Here is a 25712-nt window from a genome sequence, read left to right as displayed (position 1 = left end):
ACAAAGGAATAGGAGCAGGAGTAAGCCATTCAACCTCTCAAACTTAGTCTGCTGATTCATTCAACTGATCATGCTGGTCTTTCAGATCAAAGCCATTTTCTTGCTTTTTCTGTAATACTGTTGGCTCTGCTATAACGCGTGTTTCTTCAACACAATTTGGCTTGAACACAATTGAAGGATTTAAACCATTATTTGTAGAGTGCAATTTCCTTACTTATCTTGGCTGTAATGCTATTCCAGATCCCTGGTTTAAATGGCGTGACTATTCTGCAATTTTCTTGTAATGCAAGATTGCATGTTGAAACTTTATTGCTGGAACAGCACAGCAGGTCAGGCAGCATCCAGGGAACAGGAGATTCGACGTTTCGGGCACAGGCCCTTCTTCAGGAATCAGCCCGAAACGTCGATTCTCCTGTTCCCTGGATGCTGCCTGACCTGCTGCGCTGTTCCAGCAACACATTTTCAGCACCATTATTCACTGAGGAGAAAGTGAGGTCTGCAGATGCTGGAGATCAGAGCTGAAAATGTGTTGCTGGAACAGCGCAGCAGGTCAGGCAGCATCCAGGGAACAGGAGAATTGACGTTTCGGGCATAAGCCCTTCTTCAGGAATCAGCCCGAAACGTCGATTCTCCTGTTCCCTGGATGCTGCCTGACCTGCTGCGCTGTTCCAGCAACACATTTTCAGCACCATTATTCACTACTGGATGTGACAGATCTATGAAGCTTAGACCTAGCCTGTTGGTACTGGGATCACTTAGGCCTGTCAATTACTTGCTGTTTATGCTGATTGGCATGTAAATAATCCTGAGTTGTAGCTTCATCAGGTTGACATCTTTTAGGTAGGCCTGGTGCTGCTCCTGACCTTCTCTCTGGCACTCTTCAACCCTTGAACCAGGGTTGATCTGCCAGCTTGATATGATAATGGAAGCACAGTCTTGAGTTGCTAAATTTGTTTGAAATCTATCCCTTTCAGCATGATGGTAATGCAACACAAATGACAGAGGATATTCTTATTATGAAGATGGGACTTTGCCGCCACATTGCAGTGATCACTCCTATCAATCCTGTCAATGGTCAGGCACATTTGTGACAAATAGATCAATGGAATTCAGTGTCCAGAGCCATTTGCTTCTAGCTCAGTCACAATCCTGAACCTCTGTTCCCCAGGCATGATCTTTAGATACCTCCTGCACTCCTGCCTCCCAAATTCCAGCATCTCCCACCACCTCTGTCCAACATACTCATTTCCAAGCCACGATCCACCAGCTAATCCCTACCATGCTCATCCCATATTAAACATTATCCTCCCCACCATACCCCATCAAGTGATCTCCCCCCAAACAAATCTCCAGCCTTCCTCTGCCTGTTCTGTTCACTAACATTCCCATGATACAGTAAAAACAAGCAGTTGACTCTTAAATGCATGCTTAATAAGAAGATGTTTTCACTGAAATTGCAATGTGTAAGGGCAATGTTCTTCCTAAAAGACTCCAACATATTTGAGGAAATGCTGATATGGAAAGTGATTTGGATTTTTAAGGGATTGCCAGTCAAAGAAAATTTATGTTAGCTACATTGCCAATGCATTGACTACAGGTTCTAATGATGGATATTTCTTGAAGAACGTTTGCCCAATATCATTCTCAGCAGATTCATTTCACATTGATAGGCAAAACAAATATTGTATTTAATCTGCGACTGTCTGTTCAGTGTAGCAAAATATCTGAAAAGCACATCTGAGTTTGTCATCCATGATACAAAAAACTATACACAAATTAAACTTTGACATTTCTATTTTCCAGTAACTGATGAATTCTCCAGCCTACTCGGTCTCCATGTTAATTCTACTAAAGTTTGTCTTCTTTGAATTTATTATACCCTTTATTGTTCTAATCCGATTTTTCAGCTTGCTCATTGGTGTTGAGCCAAATTCCTGCGACGCCTTACCTAACAAAACATTTTCAAGATAGTGGTTAATAGAGATTACTTGCTTCTCTGATCAGTAGTTGGCCATTGGCTCTTTGGGAGTCTGTTCCACCATTCAATAAGATCACGACTGATCTGTTTTGTTAATTTGTTTATATCAACCAGATCAGAATTTATTGCCCATCCTGAGGTGCCCTTTGATCTGAATGGCTGGCCAGGTCTTTTAAAGTCAACCATTTTGCTGGGTGTCTGGAGCCCAAACCTGGTAAAGACAACACATTTCTTTCCCTAAAGGACATGAGTGAACCAGACCATTTTTAATTACAATCATTATATGATAGTTTTACATTAAGCAAGTCTAAAATTCAAGATTTTTATTAAATTCATATTTCACCATTGCCATAGTGGGATTTAAACAATGTCTCCTTAGTATTAGCTTAGAGTTCTGGATTTCAGTTTTGAATATAAACCTTCTGGCCCAGAGGTAGAGAAACCACCACAGAGCCACAATAGATCTTCTGTTCATGTATATATGCTTATGGAATATACAGATTAGTCCTTGGTTGTAGCCCAATTCATCAAACAGCTAGTTTCACATATTGATTAAACATTTGAGATACCTTTTCCTCCCAGATAATTTGAGATAGACTGAGCACTTTTCAAGATCAAAAGTGACAGCCTTTGATCTCTGCATGTGTTTATGCACTATACAATGAGAAATAATCTTATTTTAAACAAAAAAAATACATTAGCTGTCAGTTGTCATCCAACTATTGTATTTGACTTGCACTAAGAACAGAAGGTACATTTACATTGGTTCACCCTGTTTCAACTTGCAATGAAAGCAATGACACTAACACACAGAATGCTTCCCAGCAGACTAGAAGCTAGGATAAAACATGGCGACTGGTGAGTCTTTATTCCATCTCTTATTGAAAAGATTCTCAGTTTTGGCCTTTCTGTAACAATTGTTGTACAAGCATTTGTTAGCAGGAGTCAGTGTTGGACCATATTTATTCACATTATGCATTAACGATGTGGACAAAGGAACAGAGACATTGTTGTTACGTTTGCAGATGAGACAAAGTTAGATGGCGGGACAAGTAGAATTGTGGAAATTAGAAGACTGCAGAAAGACTTCCACAGACTAAGAGGTTGGGCAAAAAAATGGTAGTTGGAATACAATGTGGGAAAGTATGAGGTCATACACTTTGGTCAGAAGAATTAAGGTATAGACTGTTTTCTGAACAGTGGAGGGAATCTGAAGCACAAAGTGACTTATGAATCCTAGTTCAGGATTCTCTTAAGGTTAACTTGTGGGTCTGTCATATGAAGGCAAATGCAATGTTAGCATTCATTTCAAGAGGGCTAGAATACAGGAGAAGAGATGTACTATTGAGGCTGTATTAGGCTTAGGTCAGATCACATTTGAAATATTGCAAGTAGTTTTGGGCCCTGTATCTAAGGAAAAATGTGTTGGTTTTAGAAGGGGTCCAGAGGATGTTCACAAAAATGATCTCAGGCTTGTCATATGAGGAACAGTAGAGACCTCTGGGTCATTTCTCAATGGAGATTAGAAAGATGGGGGAGCGGGGGATCTGATTTAAACTCAGAATACTGAGAAGCCAGGATAGAATGGACATGGAAATGTTTCCATTAGTAGAAGAGATTCGGATCCAACCTCACAGTCTCAGGATGGAGGGATGATCCCTCAGAACTGAGGTGAGGAGGAATTTCTTCAGCTAAAGGGTGGTGAATCTGTGGAACTCATTTCTATCGAAGACTGTGGAGGCCAAGTCATTAATTGCATTCAAGACTGAGATAGGTAGAATCTTGATTAGTAAGGGGATGAAGAGTTATGAGAAGGAGGCAAGAAAATGGGGTTGAAAAATATATCAGTCTTAATAGAATGGCAGAACAGACTCAATGGGCTGAACGGGCCAAATTTACTCCTATATTTTATTGTCTTATGCACTTAAATGTGTAACCCTTATTCTGAGATTACTCTGTCTAGTGCCAGACACTTCCACTTTTCTGTACTTACCCTGTCAATTTCCTGAAGAATCTCTTATGTTTCAATTGGTTTTCTCTAAATCTTTGAAATGATAGGCCCAACCGACACATGCTAAGCTAATAAGATACCTGCTATCAGCTGAATCAACATCTTCCGTACTGACTCCAATGGAAGTATATTATTCCTTAGATAAGGGGACCAAAACAGATTCCAGATGAGGTCTGACTAATGCTTTGTCTAGTTTTTATTTTTACACTCCATTCTCTTTGAAATGAAGGCCAACCATACTATTTGTCATCCCCGTTACCTGCTGAACTTGGATGCTAGGTTTTTGAAAATCATGTTTAAGTCCCCAAATTCCTCTTTGCTGCAGCGTTTGGCAGTCTTTCTCCATTTAAATAATATTATTAACTCTTCCATTCATCATTTTTCTGCCAATATATTCCATCTGCCAAATTTTTACCCATTCACTGACCCGTCTATGTCTCTCCATGGAAACTTTGTGTCATCCCACCACTTGACCTCCCACCCATTTTTGTGTCATTTGCAAATTTGATGATGGTACATTCACTTCCCTTAACTTAATCATTAATGTACATTGTAAATTATTATGACCAGTCCAAACCTCTTCAAAATATATTAAAAAGATAGCCTAGACCCCAACCTTTTCTTATTTTTAAAGTGTTGTGGAAATTAAACTGACTCAACTCAGATGCTAGCAAGAGCAAAGAAAAAGCTTTATTAAAAATTGCTGGGCCAATGCACTTGTCAGAAATACCTCGTGTAAGGGCTTCGAACCAGATTCACATATTCTTCTTATACCATTCTTATCACCCGCTCAAGGACAAGGGCTAGAAACATTCAAGTCCTTGTTTTTTCCATTCCCTTGCTGTGGACATAACTGTCTTTATGTTTTTCTTAGCTCAAATCTGAAATTGACTGCTCCCAGGGCCAGATTGAATGTTTACAAAGTTCCCCAGAGACAAGCTGTCCCCCGATTGCAGACTTCAGCAAATTTGCAAAGTGTCAGAAAAGTTTTAAATTTAGTAAAGCATTCTCTTTCAAATTTCAGCATAAATGGATTTCAGAGTAAATGTTAATTTTGTTAATTTTCCATTACATTTTTGCCCTTTTTGTCATTTTATGACAATAAGGACAACAAAGAAAACAGAGCCAGATTTTTAAAAAATACAGAGCCACATAGCTAAGAATCAGTGATCTTAACAGCTGTCTGTGTTTAAGGAGCACTTGAAACGGTCCCAGCCACCTCCTCGCCTTCCAGCTTTTCCTTTTGAAGTCTTTCACCACTATCCAGTCTCTAGATTCTAGATCGTGCAGCTTTCCTTCTGCTGGTTGGGGTAGTGCTTCTTTCACTTGATTCGATACTTGAGACAAAAGTGTAGAGAGTTTTATACAGTAACACAACATCTCATCCTCACAGTGGCCTGTTATCTGTCTTACCTTAGGTCTTGGGGCAATTCCTGTGTTGGACGGCCTACCGAACCAAATCTCAAATGGGTTAAGATGAGCTCTTCCTTTCCTCCTAGATCTCATATACATTAGCACAACTGGAAGTGCCTTTGTCCATGTCACCCCTAGTTCCTCACAACATTTTGTCAATTTATTTTTTAGGGTAGCCTTTTCTCTTTCCACTGCCCCACTGCTCGCTGGGTGGTAGGCACAGTATTGTCTCATGTTTATTCCCAATAATCACTGATCTGCTGTAAGGCATTATTGACAAATGGTGTCCCATTGTCACTACTAAGCCTTTCAGGGATGCCCCATCTAGGAATTATTTCAGTTAGCAGAGCCTTGGCCACTGCACTGGCATCCTGTTTAGAGTGGGGAACGCTTCCACCCACTTGGAAAACTTATCAACAATTACCAGACAATACCTTTTTCCTTTGCTGGGTGTTAGTTCAATAAAATTCATGTGTAAATCTTCAAAGGATTTTTGGGGTTAGGTGTGTGCTGCCTGACTCATCTGTATTCCCCTCCTCACATTATTAGTGGCACAGATAGCACAACGTTCACAATATTTCTGGGAGTAATGACTAAATCCCTTAGTGTACCTGTGCACCAAAATACTGTCATACATCCCCCTTTTGACACATGATCCTTATTGTGTCAGTTTGGCATAGAATGGAAAAATTATGGCGGTAGATGGGGTTTACCATTGGGGCCACACCATACGCCTTCCCTCACACTGCATCCTGCTTTCATCCACTCACGGTTTTCTTCTGGCGTGGCCTGTGACTATAACTCCTGTCTGCCTGCTGTTGGGGTACAAATTTTTGTCATACACATGTCAATCTGATCACTTGGCAGCTGCTGGGCTGTCGTTCTTGCTGCTGAGTCTGCCCTCACATTGCCTTGAGAAATAGAATCATTATTTTTCGTGGGGGCTTCACATTTACATACGTGATTGATTTAGGCAACAGGACCGCTTCTAGGAGATCAGAAATCAGGCCTTGGTGTGTGATGGTCTTTCCGGTGGAGGTCAAGAAGCCCCTGTGTTTCCACAGGGTTCCAAAATCATGTACAACCCTGAACGCGTATCTGCTGTTGGTGTAAATATTCACTGTCCTTCCCTCAGCCAATTTTTAGGCCTCAGTCAAGGCAATCAGCTCTGCTGCTTGCGCTGACAGATGAGAAGAGAGTGATCCTGCTTTGACTATCTCGTGGGTAGTCACTGCAGCATACCCAACACAATTCTGGCCTGTCTCCTTGCTCCTGAATGCTGGCCCATCCGCAAAAAACTCCATATCTGGATTCTGAAGTGGTGAATCCTGCAAATCTGTTCTGGGGCTGCAAATTTCATTACTTAACAGTGACACAATCGTGTGGGTCTCTGTCTCCTTCTGTGGAGAGAAGGCTAGCAGGGTTAAGGACGTTACATTGCTTTATTGTATTGTATCTGTATTGTATCTAAGCCAATGTGCTGCTGACATGTGTGGGGTCCTTTGCTCGGAAAGCAGTAAGGATACTGCATGTGGGACCAGTAGGGTTAATTCACCATAGCCAACAATATCCCTGGAAGCTACAGCAGCCTTTTCAGCTGCAGCCACGGCTCGCAGGCATTTAGGCAATCCTGCTGCTACGGGGTCTAGTTTAGCCGAAAAATATGCTACTGGCCTCAGTTATCCCCCATGATCCTACAACAGCACATTTGTCATGCAGCCACGCTTCTCATCTACCGTTTATACAAAAGGCTTGTTTGGATTCGGAATCCCCAGTCCAGGTGTAGTTTGGAGCGCCTTTTTCATTTCAACAAAGGAATTTTTGGCCTCTGGGGTCCACTGCAACAGGCTCTGGTCCTGCAACCGCTTACCATGGGCTATGTCACTTAGGGGCGCTTCAAGGGTTGCGTAATGTGGGATAAACATTCCACAGTAGGAGCACATGCCCAAAAAGGATAGTAATTGTTTCTTCGTGTGAGGCTTTGGAATTTGCTGGATTGCTTGAACTCTGTCTTGATCAATGACCTTCCCTTGTTCAGATATTAGGCGACCCAAGAACTTCACCTGTTGTTGGACAAATTGTAGCTTTGTAAGATTGGCTTTGTGCCCTTTCTTCGCTAGTTGGCAGAGCAACGCAAGGGTATCCTTCTCACATTGTTCTTTTGTTTGCTCCACTACCAAGCCATCATCCACATACTGCAGAAGCGCTGACCCTGGGGTTAGAACATGAGTCTCCAGACTCCTGTGTAGAGCTTCATTATATATGGTGTGGGATTCACAGTAACCTTGACAAAGTTACGTGAAGATATATGATTTCCTTTTGAATGAAAAAATGAACCAGAATTGACTATCTGGGTACACTAGTACACTAAAGAAGGCATTTGCTAAATCCACAACAGAGAGCCATTTACTGTCCAGTGGAATTTGAGAGCTAATATAGTATAGGGGTTGGGAACATTTGGGTTGCGTTGGTCAACAGCGGTATCGACTGCCTGCAGGTCTTGAACAAACCTCCATTCCTCCGGATCACCGGGAATGTTTGCCTTTTTGACCAGAAAAATGGGGGTTCTCACCGGTGGGTTTTCACAGGGGATTATCACTCCAGCCTTTAGGAGGGATTCAAAGACTGGAGTAATTCCTTCTATGGCTTTGGGTTTTAACGGGTATTGCGCTCTACAAGGACGATACTCAGACTTTGGGGTTATCCTTATGGGTTCACTGCCCCGTATGAGCCCCACATCATGTTTGCCTTTTGCCCACAACTCAGTAGAGACCGTTTTTAATCTTGGGTCCGAGAATTCTATCTTAGGGAAATGCCAGACTATCCTCCTAGGCTTTCAGGGCTAGCGGGGTTTACCTGGACTGCCCTATCTGCCTGAGTTAGCCAATTTAGTTTCTTCTTACATGTCCGCATATCTGCATTGAACCAGATACCCACATTGTCCCTGAAGACCCAATCTTTCGTTCTTTGTGCCTTTAGCACCCATGGTCCCAAATCCTGCCACCTGTCACCGGATGCCTTTGCCAGTGACACGTCTGCTTGCTGTTACAGATACCTTAGATAAGTTCACACTGACTGCACACCTGTGATCACTCCAATAAAATTTGCAGAATAACAACTGATCTGGTTTAACTAATCTGCTGAACCAATCCTTCTCATATGGTTCATCAGGGCCATCGCGGTGTATGTGTGCCGTGCAGTACAGCATATCTCCAGCAAGAAAATCGGTGTTAATAGGATTAACATGGTTGCTTACTTCCAGGATGAGTGAATCACTCACTGAACTTATCGCTCTCTGGCTTAATCGCCACTCATAGACATAAATCAGAGGTCATGGGTCGTATTTTACAGCCTACAAGGTAAATCTTCCTTGTGAATTACCTGCAAGCCTGTTGGGGTACTGAGCAAACCCAATCCCAGTCTCCCGATGAGATCCCGACCCATTATATTTAAAGGACAGAAGTCCGATAACAAGAATGCGAATTGGAATGTTTCCCCATTGCTAGTTTCGCACAATACGGGTGCGGAAAATCTCTCTAGTACCACGACTCCTGATGCACCCATTATGCTCAGGAACCTTCCACTCATCTTCATTTGCGTCGATTGTCTAAACTGGCTTAATTTAAGGACTGAATATATTGCCCCGTATCTACCGAATAGGTAACTGGTGGACCTTCCATAGAGGTAGGTATCGACTTAAAAGCATCATTGTTATATTGAACGTATTGTCCACACTTCGCAATCTCAGTGCTCGATGTAGAGGTGGGACATATCTCAGTGCCCGTAAGGTTAGTAGAAGAGATTAGCATAAGTGAGTCTTCATTGCCAAGCATAAAGGAAAGAGGCTTACCTGTACCTTGTGGGCTGCCCACCTCTACCTCAGCCTTCCCCGTCAGTCATCCTGCTGTCCAGCCTCCAGGGCTGTCTGTGTGGAAACTGTCTTGCCCAGTGGTCCATTGCTCCACAAACAAATCACCCGCCAGATCTACCTCTGCCAGCCCCGCTTCCTCTCTCTTTTTCCACAGCACCTTCCTCCAACGGCTGGGCGACCATTTGCATCAGAGTAAGCTGAGCTTTATGTGGCTGCTGTTCCATCTTTGGTTTCCGCTTATCCTTCTCTTTGGCCAGCAATGTCTCAGCATGTATCGTATGTTCTTCTATCAAATTCAGCTTTCCCGTGTCCCAGGTAATACATGTGCCATTTACCTTTTTCGCTATTTCGTCCTTCATTCCATTGAAGAAGCTGTTCCTCAGGTGTGCTTCATACGGCGTGATTTCTGTCATCGTTATGTCCTCAGGTGGTCTCACTCCACTATGGGCGTTATAGACTTCAGTGAGGCATGTAAGGTACTGGAACACTGTCTCACCTTCTTGTTGTTTACACATTGCAATTTTGATCAAGTCCATTTGCACTGGGAATGCCTCCCTACAGGCAGTTGCCAGCGCTGCAACAAAAGCATTAAAGTCTCTGTTCTTTTCCGCTTGCGGGTCGGTTGATCTGATATGGATGTTTACAGCTGGCCATCTATACTTGATTTTGGTGACATTGGCACCTAGTTTTCGTCCCAGGAGACGTCTCATCTCATGTGACGTGGGATGGAACTCGGTACAGAACTTTGTCACTTCGTCGGCGAACTTATTACCTCCAACCTCGTGTGGGTCAGGCAACTGCCCATAGCACTTTCGAAATCCTTCATGGTCCATGGTTGGTGGACCAGCACTGGGCGCCTGTCTGGACCTGCAACTTCAATCGTTGGTGCTTGCAGAACTACCTGGTCAGATGATCATATGCCAAAACCCTCACCGTCTGATTCATCATGCATCATAGGGTGATCCCGTACAGACCCTGGATGCCTTTCTGTCTTGGAGTGGCCGTTGTCATTTTGGGCTTCTTGCTTCAATTGGTTGTGGGTATGATTTGCTACCAGTGATCCAGCAGACCCTGAGGCGGCAGCCGCCTATTTGGAACCTTCGCCAGGCGGATCTTGTAGGGGGCTCTGCAGGTTTCAGAAGGCAATAATCAAGGTCAGGATCTGGAACAGACTTAAGACACTGTACAGCTTCGTTAGGTTGTTTTCTGCGCGCATCTGCACATGCGCTGTGTTTATACATGTATTTGATCTATCTTTTAGGTGAGATTTCCTTTCCCTGATATCAGCCTCAGCTTTCCACATATTATAAGCACTGCAATTCAGAGGTTCTATTTTCCTCTTCCGTTTTTCTTTCTCTATCTCCTCCAACCTTGACCTCAATATTTCCAACTGCCTTTTACTAAAACTTCCTCCCTCCGGAAAACCACATTCCTTGATCCACGACTCTAACTGCTTTACAGACTCTGGACCATAATTATTTAACATGTACTGTATTTTTAGTTGACCATTCCAATTCCTCGGTGGGCCCTATTTTTGTTTGCTCTTGCCGGAGCCCATTTTCAGTGTTACTAGAAAAGTGTTCAGCTCGCTCTTTCTCGCACGGTACCATTATCTTTTCCCTTTGACTTGCTTTTACCTCTGGAGGTCCCCTCTCGTATTGGGCACATCCACCTCAATGCCTTAGTTTTGGTAAACCAAGAAACCACATACCCGGTACGTCTATGGCAAGTTCAACTCAGCCAGTGGTGGCTAAAACCACCCTTAAACTCGCTGTCTCTCAAACACTCTAGAGACAGCAATCCTTTCCCTTGAGTTTTGCTCAAGTCCCACGCGAGAGTTTACTGAACCCTTTTCCTGATTCATTTATTCTCTTAGAATGAGTCTCTATGTAGGAATACTTAAGCCAAGACTCTAATCCCGACCTGATTCGATTCGAACCCTAGTGCTGGGGCGATCCACAGATTCCCAGTCCTCTCACACAAAGGGGCCAATTCAATGCTCAAGATGAAGTGAAAGACTTTCAAGGCGCTGGCACCTGAGCCTCTTGGGAATCCTCAGAATCTCACCCAGTCGCGGGATCCCAGCCGAGCCCCCAAGTTGACTGTTGTGGAAATTAAACTGACTCGACTCAGATGCTAGCAAGACCAAAGAAAAAGCTTTATTAAGAACTGCATGCAGGGCCAATGCACTTGGTAGAAATGCCTCGTGTCAGGGCTTCAAACCAGATTCACATATTCTTTTTATACCATTCTTATTACCCGCTCAAGGACAAGGGCTGGGAACATTTGAATCCTTGTTTTTTCCATTCCCTTGCTGTGGACATAACTGTCTTTATGTTTTCCTTAGCTCAAATCTGACAAGGCCAGTTTGAATGTTTACAAAGTTCTGCAGAGACAAGCTGTCCCTTGATTGCAGACTTCAGCAAAGTTGTAAAGTGTCAGAAAAGTATTACATTTAGTGAAGCATTCTCTTTCAGATTTCAGAGTAAATGTTAATTTTGTTAATGTTTTATTATATTAAGGAAAGTGTAAGGTGTTGTGTTTCAGATAAAATTTGATTGGCCAAACTACCAGACTTGAAGCAAAACACACTATTCCTCCATTATAGTTAAAATATAAACAAAAGAAAGAAGAATTGGGATAACTTAACTCAGCTGGAAAAAGTAACAGAGTAATAAATTGCTGAACTATTAAACAGCAACTGTTCCAATATAGTAATGTCCCATAAACTCATGTTTGACAAAGGGAAATTCAGTAAAATCGATTGTCTCTCATACAATTCTCCAATCCAAGAGAAAGGAACATCATGAGAAAACTCAGAGAGAGAGAGAGAGAGAATAAAAACTCAAACATTTTCTGTAGCAGGGGAGATGTATAGCAGCTTCCAAACCCCAACAACTACTGAAAGTTGAAGTAAAATTCTGGTCTTGTGGGAGGCTGACCCCACCCTTAATGCTGCTTCTATTGTAACAACTTTTTTAAAAAGCCCAAGGCCTCACAAGCTGTTTATCTTATTCACTTGGAATGGACTGCTCACCACATCAAACTGGAGATCAGATTTCCATACACCACTGTACTTCGCACCTTTTGAATTCTTTGTTGAAATATGAAAAAGTTAGGTACGAAACCAGAAAATGTGGTCATCAGCTACCTTTTCGAAACCCTGCCACCTTGCTAGGCTAATTATGGTTAATCTTTCTGAAGAAACTTCAATACAACTGATTGGCTTCTTAGTCAGGTTCAGCGCAGGAAAGAAGCAAGCATATTATTGTTGAACAGGTAGGAAGGGCAGACATCTACCGATGAACAGCAATGCTGAACCATGGGATGTGCTTCAGAACTTTAGTATGTCCATGATCAACGTTAATTACATGAGCATTTTCATTTCATCCAATTGAAATTCCGATTCTGGAACTTTACTGCAAACCTTTTGGTTGTTTATCAAAAACTCGTAATGCCTGCTTAACTATTTTATCGAACTGTCATGTTAGCATCAAGAACCTTTTTTGTCATGGACTTATGATGATCAATATTACCCATCTATATGCATCCATCAGAAGATTGCAATAAGCTGCCTTTCTGAACTGCCATGGCCCAAAACGCCCTTATGAATGGAATTCCAGGTTGTTGACCTAGTTACAGTGAAGGATCGATTATACATTTCCACATTAGGTTGCTGAGTGGTTTGGAGAGGAGCTTGTAGGTGGTGCTGTTCCTTGTATCTGCTGCTCTTGTCCTTCAAGATATAAGTGGCAATGTAAAGATACTGCCTAAGGATGTTGATGAATTATTGCAGTATATGTTTTAGATGGTGCAGGTACTGAGCATCAGATTTGCAGGCAATGGATGTTTCTGAATGTGCTGCTAATGAAGTGGGATGCTTTGTCCTGGAAGATGTCAAGCTACTGAGTGTAGCTGAAGCTGCACTCATCCAGTCAAGTGGAGAGATATGCCATTTCAGTCATGATTTATACCTTTTAGAGAGTTAATTAGCTTTGGGAGACAGGAGGAGACAGGAGGGTGAGTTACTCGCCGCAGTATTCCTAGCCTGTGGCCCGCTCATATAACCATTGTATTTATATAGAGTGTCCAGTTCAGTTTCTATTTGATGATAAGACCCAGGATGTTGATGGTGAGGGATTCAGTAATAATAACACCATTGAACATCAAGAGGTTTTGGTTAAATTGTCTCTTACTGTCGATGGTTATTGTCCAGTATTTGTGTGGTGTGAATGCTACATGCCACTTGTCAGTCCAGTTTGGATATTCTCCAGATCTTGTTGCATTTGAATTTGTGCTACTTTTGTGTGTGAGGCATCACAAAAGATGTTATCATCGATTCAGATTTCACTTCTCATCTTATGGTGGGAGAAAGGTCATTGATGAACCAGATGAAGATGATTGAGCTTAGTACACTTTCTTTAACAACTCCAATAGAGATTTGCTTTGGCTGAGACGACTGACCTCCAACAACCAGAACCATCGTCCAATGTGTGAGGTATGACTCCAGGCAGCGGAGAGTTTGTCACCTGATACCCATTCATTCCAGTTTTGCTAGGGCTCCATAATATCACACTTGGTCAAATGTGACCTTAATGTCAAGGGCTGTCACTCTCCCCTCACTGTGGAACTCATTTATTTGTCCTTGTTTAAATCAAGTCTGTAATTCGGTGAGGAGCTGAGTGGGCTTTGCATAACCCACATTGTGCGCCACTGAGCAGGTTAGTGCTGCCCAGTGCTGCTTGAGCGCACTGTTGATGGCACCTTCCAACACCTAATTCATGAATGAGCATGGACTGATAGGGCAGTAATTCGACAAGTTGAATCGTCTTATTTTCTGTGCACAGGACATGCCTGGCCTATTTTCCCACATTCTCGAGCCGTTGTCAGTGTTGTAGCTGGAAGTACTGGGCAATCACAAATCATCAGTATTATTGCCATAATTTTGTCAGGCTCCATAAAATTTGCAGTAACCAGTATTCCCAATATTGTCTAAATATCATGTGGAGAGAAAAAATTCCCTGAAGATGGGTATCTGTAATATTGGTGATCATTGGAACAGGCCGAGTTGGATCATACACTTGGCACTTCTGGTTGAAGATTGCTGTGAATGCATTCAGCCTTAACTTATGCGCTGATGTGGTGCGCTCTCCATCTTGCAGGATGGAAATGTTTGTGGAGCCTACTCCTCCGATGAGTTGTTTGCGTATTCACTACAATTCATGACTTGATTTGGCAGGAATTCAGGCTTAGACCTGAGTTTCCTGAATTAATAGTCAAGCAACAATACCTGGAGACCATCGCCGCCCCCCATGATGTGGATATACACATCAGGAGATTGGTTATCTTTGTATCCTGCAGTTTCCAACCATGCTTCATGTATGCCCTTAAATTGATTGTCCTGGAAAATGTTTCACTTCACAGGCTTCAGGATAATAATCTGTTTTCAATTCTTCTATCTGACATGCAAGGCCATCAATATCATACTGTATTCTAAGGCCTGGTCAATTGCAAAACCATATGTTTTTCACTTCATCTTTGAACTTACTGATCAAACTTGCTACACAGCAACAGCAAAGGATCCAGTACCAAAGTCTTGCAATACACCACTAGACACAAAGTTTCTTCACAAAGACTACCTTCACCAATTACATCTGCCTTCTAGCACCAAATAGGCCTTAGATGCATTTTCAAAATTGCACCAGATCCCATGATCTTATTGAAGATGCAAGATCTTGTTAATAACTTGATTGAAGTCAATGTGGATTACATCTTTTTTTTACACTCAACAACACATCTCATTGCCTCCTCCAAAGGCATTATCAACCATGTCAGATATGATATCACTCCCACCAAAGCCATGCTGGATTTTATTGTTTAAACCTGACAATTCCAACTTTCAATGAATGCTGAATCTTAGATTGATTTTTTCCCATAATTTCCCTGGCACCGATAGTAGAGCCAACAGCCTATAGTGTAGTTCCTTCATTGTTCTTGCCAGTAATACTTGAATAATTGTTGAATAATCACACTAGCCGACCTCCAACTGTGGTCTTTACTCTTTGTACAAGGATAATTTGAAAGGTAATATTGGGGCCCATGCAATCTCTCACCTTGCTGACTATACTGGGACTTGTACCTTATGCAATTTAATGTCCACTAAAATGGCAAAAACTTTTTTTTTTCATCTCAATTGAAATTTCTTAAAGAATCATAGCTCTCTTCTCTGATTTATATCTATTTATCATTCTTTACCATGAATACAGAGAGAAAGTACTATACCACAACATAACCAAAATCTTCCAGCTTTATCACAACTGGCTATTTAGTTTCAGCCTGGGTCTGAATCTTTCCCTCAGTACGTTCTTGCTCCTTATATACTCAGAAAATGCCTCTATTATACTCAACATTTTTAACATGCAACCCCCTCTCCCCCGCCTTACTCCCCTAATTTTTTTCTAAAGCAACCACCTGGACTTTCTATATGTTTTTGAGCTTCTGGTATACTGCTGTAGACTTATATTTTTGCCTTTCATAATTCTCTCCCTCCCTTCATATGTAGTCACCTTTGGAATTCTTGCTACCAGTCTTCAAATTTGAGGAATATTATGGCCCTACCAATTCACTATTTCTCATTGGAAATATTTTCAGTACTCTGGTGGAAGTTTCCTGCAGGTCGTTGCTCCACATCACTTTGGCTCAATCTGGTCTTATCAGAATAAAATCAGTTTTGCCCCAATTCAAAACCGTTATTTCTCATTGAACTTTGTCATTTTTCATGGACATATAATTTTTTACAGAGGCTCACTCACAATCAGCAAAATTTCCTCCAAGTGACACTTTTACCACATGCCTAGCTTTGCTAGGACCAATTAGGCAAGAACGCTAATATCACAGGCCAAAATCCAGGCCAATATCACAGGACTTTAGAGAACTCTGCTTTCTGGAATGGCACAGCAAGCCACTCAACTCAAGGAGCAAATGCGAGGTCTTGCACTTTGGAAAAAAGAATACAAGCATAGACTACTTTCTAAACAGTGAGAAAATTCATAAACCCAACGTACAAAGGGATCTGGGAGTGCTAGTCGAGGATTCTCTAAAGGTAAACATGCAGGTTGAGTCCGTGACTAAGAAAGCGAATGCAATGTTGTCATTTATCTCAAGAGGGTTGGAATATAAAAGCACAGTTGTGCTACTGAGACTTTATAAAGCTCTGGTTAGGCCCCATTTGGAGTACTGTGTCCAGTTTTGGTCCCCACACCTCAAGTAGGACATACTGGCACTGGAGCATGTCCAGCGGAGATTCACACGGATGATCCCTGGAATGGTAGGTCTAACATACGAGGAACGGCTGAGGATCCTGGGATTGTATTCATTGGAGTTTAGAAGATTAAGGGGAGATCTAATAGAAACTTACAAGATAATACATGGCTTGGAAAGGGTGGACACTAGGAAATTGTTTCCGTTAGGCGAGAAGAGTAGGACCTGAGGACACAACCTTAGAATTAGAGGGGGTAAATTCAGAACAGAAATGCGGAGACATTTCTTCAGCCAGAGAGTGGTTGGCCTGTGGAATTCATTGCCACAGAGTGCAGTGGAGGCCGGGATGCTAAATGTCTTCAAGGCAGAGATTGATAAATTCTTAATGTCACAAGGAATTAAGGGCTACGGGGAGAATGCGGGTAAGTGGAGTTGAAATGCCCATCAGCCATGATTAAATGGCGGAGTGGACTTGATGGGCCGAATGGCTTACTTCCACTCCTATGTCTTATGGTCTTATGGTCTTATAGTTGTGGATGTTTTACAAGTGTGAGCCATGTCAGCAATAACAATATTTCATTAACTAATGTTTTTTAAGATAAAGTTTAATTTCTTCTGAATAGAAGCTATCCCACAGTTAATTGGAGACGTGGAAATTTCTGAGTTTCTGGTTTGCTGCAGAAGCTCTCTCTTAATATCAAATTTGACTTCATGAGTGAATTTACCTGTTTTTTGATTTCGTATCACAACTCACTTTCACTAATTAAGACAATAACTGCCTCAGGTAAGTAAAGTATGCAGTACAAGAGATAGACAGAGATAGACAAGGAGAGCATGGGATATATAACTGATTATTAATGTAAATAAATACATTTAAAAGCAAGAAACCTCATCTTAAGCATCTCTAAAGCTTAAGATCGATCGAAACAAGACAGAGCCAAATGGCCAGAAACCCAAATGGTTAGTTTGATATTAACGAAACAAGAGAATGAATTTCTGTGAAGTGCATATTAAAAAGCCTATGTTTCTGCTACATAGACAGAGATATAAAAATTAGATGGATATAAAAATTTTATTAGGGAACTACAGTTCCTCTTCCTCACCTTTTGTGATTGTTGCACACAGGCATTCTGAGCCTCTGCTTCACTGATTTCTACTTTATTCCTCCTGAAAGAAATAGACACATTTATATTTTAGCCATGATGCTCCATTTGTTAGATTTTCTTTCCATTCACTTAACGAATATCTATCTATTTGTAGCTTCCTCATGCCATCTTCACAAGCAACATTCCTACGTATCAATATATTATCAGTCAAATATCAACCATGCTATTTGTCAACTTCACCAGGTCATTGAAAGAAACTGTAAAATGTTGATGCCACAATAGTGATCGCTTGCCACATGGCTCATGGAACCTTTGGAATCAGATGAGTGCTAAATCATGTTTGCTCTTTGGACCATGTAAGTTGCCAATATTCTATCAGTTCCAATGTATTACCACTTCACCACAAGCTTTTATGTCCCACAACAAAAAATCAGGTATCACCCTTTATTCAAGGGAAGACTGATGGAACATTAGCCATTATTACAAGATAATTGGAATACAGGAGCAGTGAAGCCTTGCATGCATGGAGTTTGATTAGACCACAGCTGGTGCACTCTGTGCAGTTCAGGTCTTCTTATCTTAAGAAAGTCTGGTAGTACTATAGAGGGAACACTGCAAACGTTCACCAGACTTTCACCAGTCATGATTGTATTGAATCACGGGACAAGCTCAGTCATGTTTATAGCCTATTCCTGGTTACTATTTTTGGATGTTTCGATGATTGCTGTATATAAGTACAATGCATGTATTGCTCCTCCTTTATCAACTGCACACGTTGCAATTCGTCATAAACAAAGGGACCTTGGAGTGCAGGTTCATAGCTCCTTGAAAGTGGAGTCGCAGGTAGATAGGATAGTGAATAAGGCGTTTGGTATGCTTTACTTTATTGGTCAGAGTATTGAGTACAGGAGTTGGGAGGTCATGTTGCGGCTGTACAAGATATTGGTCAGGGCACTGTTGGAATATTGCATGCAATTCTGGTCTCCTTCCTATCGGAAAGATGTCAAGATTTACAAGGTTGTTGCCAGGGTTGGAGGATTTGAGCTATAGGGGGAGGCTGAACAGGCTGGGGCTGTTTTCCCTGGAGCGTCGGTGGCTGAGGGGTGACCTTAGAGAGGTTTACAAAATTATGAAGGGTATGGATAGGGTAAGTAGAAAAAGTCTTTTCCTTGGGGCCGGGAGTCCAGAACTAGAGGGCATAGTTTTAGGGTGAGAAGGAAAAGATATAAAAGAGACCTAAGGGGCAACTTTTTCACATAGAAGGTGGTACATGTATGGAATGAGCTGCCAGAGGAAGTGGTGGAGGCTGGTACAATTACAAAATTTAAAAGGTATTTGGATGGGTATATGAATAGGAAGGGTTTGGAGGGATATGGGCCTGGTTGCTGGCAAGTGGGACTAGATTGGTTTTGGATGTCTGGTCGGCATGGACGAGTTGGACCGAAGGGTCTGTTTCTGTGCTGTACATCTCTATGACACTATGATTTCTGTCCCAACCTCTCCATAAAAAATAAGGACAAAATACACCTCTTAAAGCCATAGTATTGCCACAGGCCTTTGGTATTAGCGAGTGTTACCTATCCTGAAAATGCTTCTTTCATCCCAACCCTCTGTCTTCAGTTGGCTAATAAACACCATGTGCTCCCACCATTATGAGGCCTTTCGGAATTCTTAATGAGTCCTATAGAATTATGTGTCATGTTCAGTAACAAATGAAATAATACAGAAGAATTTGAGTTTGTTTTTAAAATTGTTTTACCACTGCTGTGACTACAATCCTGGAAATGGATTTTACTGAAACCATTTTACTACAAGCTGCAGACGACATTTTAAGAAATTGCTATTCTAGTCAGTACCCATTGTGGGAATTTGAGACTGAGAACATCAAACTGTGCAGTCACCATGGATCGGAAACTCTGCAGGGTCTGCTGACCTCCACGCTCTGAGTCCCAGCCATTGCAAGATGATGGTTCTTGTCTGGAGCCTGAACTCATAAAATGTAAGTTTTTTTGTTTTGAAACTTGCAGAGACTTATTATCAACAGGAATCACTGAACAATGGTGAGCATCAGAAATTATTGATTAATTCCTCTCCCATTTCCAAGGTTAGTGATGCCTCAGTAACCAACTCATACAGTCATATTCTTTCAAATCTTTCCTATTTATGTACCTATCCAAATGTCTTTTAAATGTTGTAACTGCATCTACATCCACCACTTTGTCTGACAGTTCATTCAACATAAAAACCACTCTCTATGTAAAATAATTGCCTCATGTATGTTGTAAACCTTTCTCTTCTCACCTTAGAATATGCTGTCTAGGTTTGAACTCCCACACACGAGGGAAAAAATCCTGCTATTCACCTTATCTATGATTTTCTAAATCTCAATAAGGTCACCTCTCAACTTGCTATGCATCAGTGAAAAACATCCCAGCCTAGCTTCCATTCCTGGCAACATCCTGGTAAATATTTTCTGGACCCATTCCAATTTAATAATATCCTTCCTATAGCAAGGCAACCAGAACGGTACATAATGCTTCAGAAGGAGCCTCACCAATGTCCTGTACAACCTCAACATGACATTTCGACTCAAAGGTCTGAGCAATCGAGGCAATCGTACTAAATGCCTTCTTAACTACCCTGTCACCATGTGACACAAATATCAAAGAATTATGAAAACCTAGGTCTCTCTGTTCCACAACATTACCCAGGATCCTACCATTAACTGGATTGCTGAGTTCACCTAACTCAGTACCAACTGAATATTGAACTTAGAAGCCTCTGGACTGTAGAATATGTTTACTTTCTTTGTTTACTTTCTTCGCCAGCCTTTTCTTAGGACAGTTTTAGGTCTAATTTTTCTTTTTTTTCAAATCCAAATGACATTTTTGGACAATAAATGTGCAAAATCTTCATTTGTGATCAGGAAACAAATTTTATGACATCTTATTTTAATTAACCAGAAGGCTGACAGGTAAGCAACTAGTTCAGATATGTTATGACTCAGAGGTGGGGAGACTACCAGTAGCAGCAAAAAAATGCCCTGGACATTCCCTGTAGATGTATTTTTCCTTTAGCCATCTTGCTCAAGCTTGTTACGATGCATACATATAGCAGGTTGGACTTGAACCCGTCTTCTAGCCCAGAAGTAGGAACACTGCACTGCACCACAACAGATTGAAACTGTTCATGTTTACTGCAAGTTCACTAATCATGTTTAGTTGGGTGAAGAAACAACCCTCTTCAGAGTGGCAAATTTTCTATTGAATTGGTATTCTACTTGAGGTTAGTAGATAGAAACTGAAAGAACAGCGGATGCTGGAAATTGCAGCAAAAACAGAAATTACTGAAAAGCTCAGCAGCCCTTTTAGCAAATACCTTATCAAACACTATGACGGACAGCGAAGATTTGAATGGAAATCCTATTGGAGACAGCAGAATCTCTTTAAGGTGGGCATGCCTGAAATAGATGTGACAGTGAGTTAAATACTAAATTTTAAAAAAAGCAAAAGAATACTGGAAATCAGAACAAAAACAGAAATTGCTGGAAAAGCTCAGCAGGTCTGGACCTGAAAAGTTAACTTTGATTTCTCACCACAGATGCTGACAGACCCGCTGAGCTTTACCTGCAATTTCTGTGTTTGTGTCAGAGATTAGCACACTTGCCCAAATAGGGATTCAACCCTTCACTGCCTCCTCCCCCCTCCAACCACTGCAGAGCAAACACCTGATACTATACCTCCTGAGCTATCAAAGTTCCAGGCAACAAGTTCAGACAATATTAGGATATACACCTTGTGTAAGAAAGACATCAATCTATGGCTTTTGTCCCAGAGGAAGAACCCTTTCACAAGAGTTCTTAAATCAATTCCTGTAGATATTTTCTAATCAATCTGTTCAATGATGTTATTACACATCTCCAAAGCATGTGGGCATGAACACCAACTGTACCACAAGAGCTGTACTCAATCCCTGTATTGCTGGTCCAGTGGTCAATAGCAGCGTGCATATGTCTATAAGAGACAGATAAACACTCGACTTTATTATTACTCAATTATAAATAATTATAAACAATTATTACTCAACCTCAGCTGGGAGAAACAGGTTTCGGTGCTAACAGTATGAGAGAAAGAAAGACTGAAAATGTGTGTTTGAGCCGATACTTAGCTAAGATTCTTATAAATGCATGGTCACAGAGACTTATAAAACATCAGTAGCTTTGTAGCTTCTAGGTGCCAAACAAGATAGCAACAGTATATCTACCATGATGACTACCAGACACTCCATTGTACCTCACAATTGATCAGCTTCAGCCTCTCGGGCTCTGTAGAAGATACAAGAGCTAATTGCTCCACTCACTATGTAATGATTCAAGCATACAAATTAGAGCCATTTTTATCAAGTGACTTAAATATCTTTTGATTCTGCCTCAAACTTCAAAACCCACAACACTAGCAGAAAGATGGACAGCGATGCACCTTCAAATTCCTCTCCAAGCCACCCACTGGCCTGACTTGAAAATATATCACTGTTCCTTCAGTCTCACTGCTCAAACTCCTGGAGCTCTCTCCCTATCATCACTGTCAGGGTGCTTCTACATCAAATTTACTGCAATGGTTCAAAATTGCTACTCCTGACCACCCTCTCAAGGACAATTAGGGATGGGCAATACATATTGGCACAGCTGGCAATATATTGACCCAGAGAAAAGGCTGCAGCCTATCAGAGTGTCTGCATACAATGTCTGACAAGACACAGAGATAATATTATACAATACTAGCAGTGGTGTTCATATAAAGCAGAATCTGACAGTATATGTCTGGTTGAAGTCACTGCTGAGAAATAGGCATGGGAAAGGAGTTTGAGGGAACACCAGAGGTTCCAGTGTAATCAAAGAAGAGAAGCCATTGTTATGATGCACTCTGTATAACAATAAGAAAATGCAACAAGGGATAGGAAGGTACAGGGCAGAATGTGTGGATTTTGGGACAGCTTATGGTAAAAGGAAAATAACAAGCCAAAGCTTTATTTCTTTGTGAGGCCAGGAATGGAGGGTAATTTTGTAGGCTGAGACTTGATTGAAAAGGTTCTTACAGACACTGTGAGCCCAGGAAAAGCATTCTGTTTAAATAGATTGCAAAAGTGGGTTATTAGTACCTGGGAACTGTTTCCCTCAAGTCTGGAAGGCACCCCATGTTCAAACATATGGCTGCTGTAGAATGATAACTGAGGTCACAGGAAGAGTCAATCAGTCTGTCAGAGCAGAACCAGAATTAAAGATTTGTTTTGAACTGTTTTCTGGGAGATGGTTCTAGGCTACTACTAAGACAGCATGAAGATTTGAAAACTCCCTGCATAATTTGCCTCATCAGCTTGTGGAAGCTCAAAGAGTAGAAAGCTGAGTAGGAAGTATTGTTGTCTTTGCCTGTTTGAACTGAGATGGTGATCCTGATCAATGTTTCAGAAACAGCTAAGGAGTCCAAATTTTTATCTGTGAAACAACACATTGTGATACTGATTTAAGTAACTTACTGTTTTCTTTTATTTATCCTTAACTGTGATTGTTTGCCTGACTTTTATGTGAATTGGGGGTGAAAACGTATGTTTCAGATTTAAAGCACAGAATTTAGTTAGCTTATCATTGTTTGATGTTCTGTCTGCTATAGTTATTGCGTATTTAATAACTAGTTAAGATTTTAGTTTAAGGTGTAAACTAGTGTCAGGAAATTAATTACTTGCAAAGCCTGGGATTGATTTTTCAAACATTTGGTTAGGAAGCATTGGAGTGACTATTTGGGGGTCTTTAATAGTTTAGTTTTACTGTGTTGAAAATACAAAAGTAGAAAAGCTGGTTTGGCTTGGCTGTCTGTCTCCATGTTGTAACACCTTGCAGACAATGTCTCAGACACGTCCATCACTATCTGTCGGTTTGGACAGATACAGCGGAGGTGTAATACAGTTTGAAAGGAAACCTCCACTTTGATACTGAACTCCATGATGTCTCCCTTTGGTCAAACAGGGATACAGAAACATATTACTAATTGCCACTTTCTGTCCTCCATGGCTCTCCTTGGCCAATATATCAACATTCCTACACACTGGACCTCATCCAGAGAAACCAGTGAAAGTAGCAAAGGCATAATGCATTCTTGGTGAGCGATTTCAATTTTCATTATAGAGAGACTCAGTAATACTTGCCAAATAAAGCAGTGCTGAATGAACTGCCTGCCAGACAAACACTAACAAAAGAGAACCGTACTACTTCATATTGATATTCAATTCTATTACCATCGCTGAATTCCCCAGTCAACATGATGGGGGATATCATTGATCAGAAACTGAACTGGACTAGCCATATAATTATTGTGGCTACAACATCAGATCAGAGACTAGGAATTCTGTAGGGCGTATCTCACCTGCTTTCTTTGCAGTAAAGACAAAGTATTGCAGACACTGGTAATCTGAAGCAAACATAGCGAATGCTGGAGAAATTCAGGAAGGTCGAGGTGGAGCAAGCACAGAGTTAATTTCTCGTGTCCAGTTTGATTTAAAGCATTTATGGCGTTCTGACAAAGTGTCATACTGGACTCAGAATGATAACTCTGTTTCTCTCTCCACAGATTCTGCCAGATCTGTTGAGTTTCTCCAACATTCTATGTGTTTATTCCTGTCTGCCCAGTGCTTGTTCACCATCTACAGAGCACATGTTAGGACCGTGACGAAAAATTTCCCATTTACCTAGATGAGTATGGTTCCAATAAAACTGAAGAAGCTTGACACCATCCAGGGCAAGACAATTCACTTGATTGGTATCACATCTACCACCTTCAACCTTCATTCTTTTCGCCAACAGTGCACAGTAGTAGCACTGCGCACCATCTGCAAGATGTACTGCAGAAGTTCACCAAAGTTTCTCGGATAGCATTTTTCATAACCAATACCACTTTCATCCAAAGGACAAGGGCAGCAGATGGGAACAACATAGGAACACTATTACCCAAGTTCTCATTTGTCCCAGTCATCATCCTGCATTGGAAATACAACAAACATTTTATCAACCGGTACCTATGTGACCAGGAGCGTGCCAATTGATCAAATATTCTGGATAATCAAGATGTAACTGCAGTAAACCATGACCAAGTAAAGCTCCTAGACATCAAAGTCCCTCAAAACATGTGTGTAAAAAATCAAAACACCTCCTAAATCTATGTCAAAACACACAGTAAGTAATAGAAACGTAATGCAGTGAGTATACACAGCATTGTTATACTTTACTTACAGCAAAAGTGCTTGGACATCGTGGTAGGTTGCAGTATTTGATGTACATAATTTTTGCCAGTTTTTCGAGAGTGTTGGTTGATAAGGTGTCAGTTAAACAAAGTTCGCTATATGTAGCTGTTCCGACAATGTTGCTGGGTCAAAATCCTGGAATTCCCTTGCTAATGGCATTGTGAGTCTACCTACACAAAATGGATTGCAGTGGTTAAAGAAGGTAGTTCTCTCCCACATCAAGGACAACTAGGGATAGGCAAAATAAATGCTGGCCCAGCCAACAAAATCCATAGGAGAAAGTGAGGACTGCAGATGCTGGAGATCAGAGCTGAAAATGTGTTGTTGGAAAAGTGCAGCAGGTCAGGCAGCATCCAAGGGGCAGGAGAATCGATGTTTCGGGCTTGAGCCCTTCTTCAGGAATGCGGAAAGTGTGTCAAGCAGGCTAAGATAAAAGGTAGGGAGGAGGGACTTGGGGGAGGGGCGTTGGAAATGCGATAGGTGGAAGAAGGTTAAGGTGGGGGTGATATGCAGAAGTGGGGGTGGGGGCAGAGAGGTCAGGAAGAAGATTGCAGGTTAGGAAGGTGGTGCTGAGTTCGAGGGTTGGGACTGAGACAAGATGGGGGGAGGGGAAATGAGGAAACTGGAGAAATCTGAGTTCAAATCTGAGTTCTCCAGTTTCCTCAGTTCCCCTCCCCCACCTTGTCTCAGTCCCAACCCTCGAACTCAGCACCACCTTCTTAACCTGCAATCTTCTTCCCGACCTCTCCGCCCCCACCCCCACTCCGGCCTATCACCCTCACC

General features: G+C 41.6%; 1 pseudogene; it reads right to left on the bottom strand.

Annotated features, from left to right (window-relative positions):
* Positions 1-4971: 4971 nt before the first annotated feature.
* The window catches only part of LOC148151892 (uncharacterized), a 63166-nt pseudogene continuing 42425 nt past the window's right edge, over positions 4972-25712 (bottom strand).

Source organism: Chiloscyllium plagiosum, unplaced genomic scaffold (assembly GCF_037043375.1).
Source record: "Chiloscyllium plagiosum isolate Xiang-an unplaced genomic scaffold, Cpla_swu_hap1 HiC_scaffold_2, whole genome shotgun sequence".
NCBI classification, from domain to species: Eukaryota; Metazoa; Chordata; class Chondrichthyes; order Orectolobiformes; family Hemiscylliidae; genus Chiloscyllium; species Chiloscyllium plagiosum.
The sequence above is the reverse complement of the archived record's forward strand: the minus strand, read 5'-3'. Positions and strand labels throughout refer to the sequence as shown.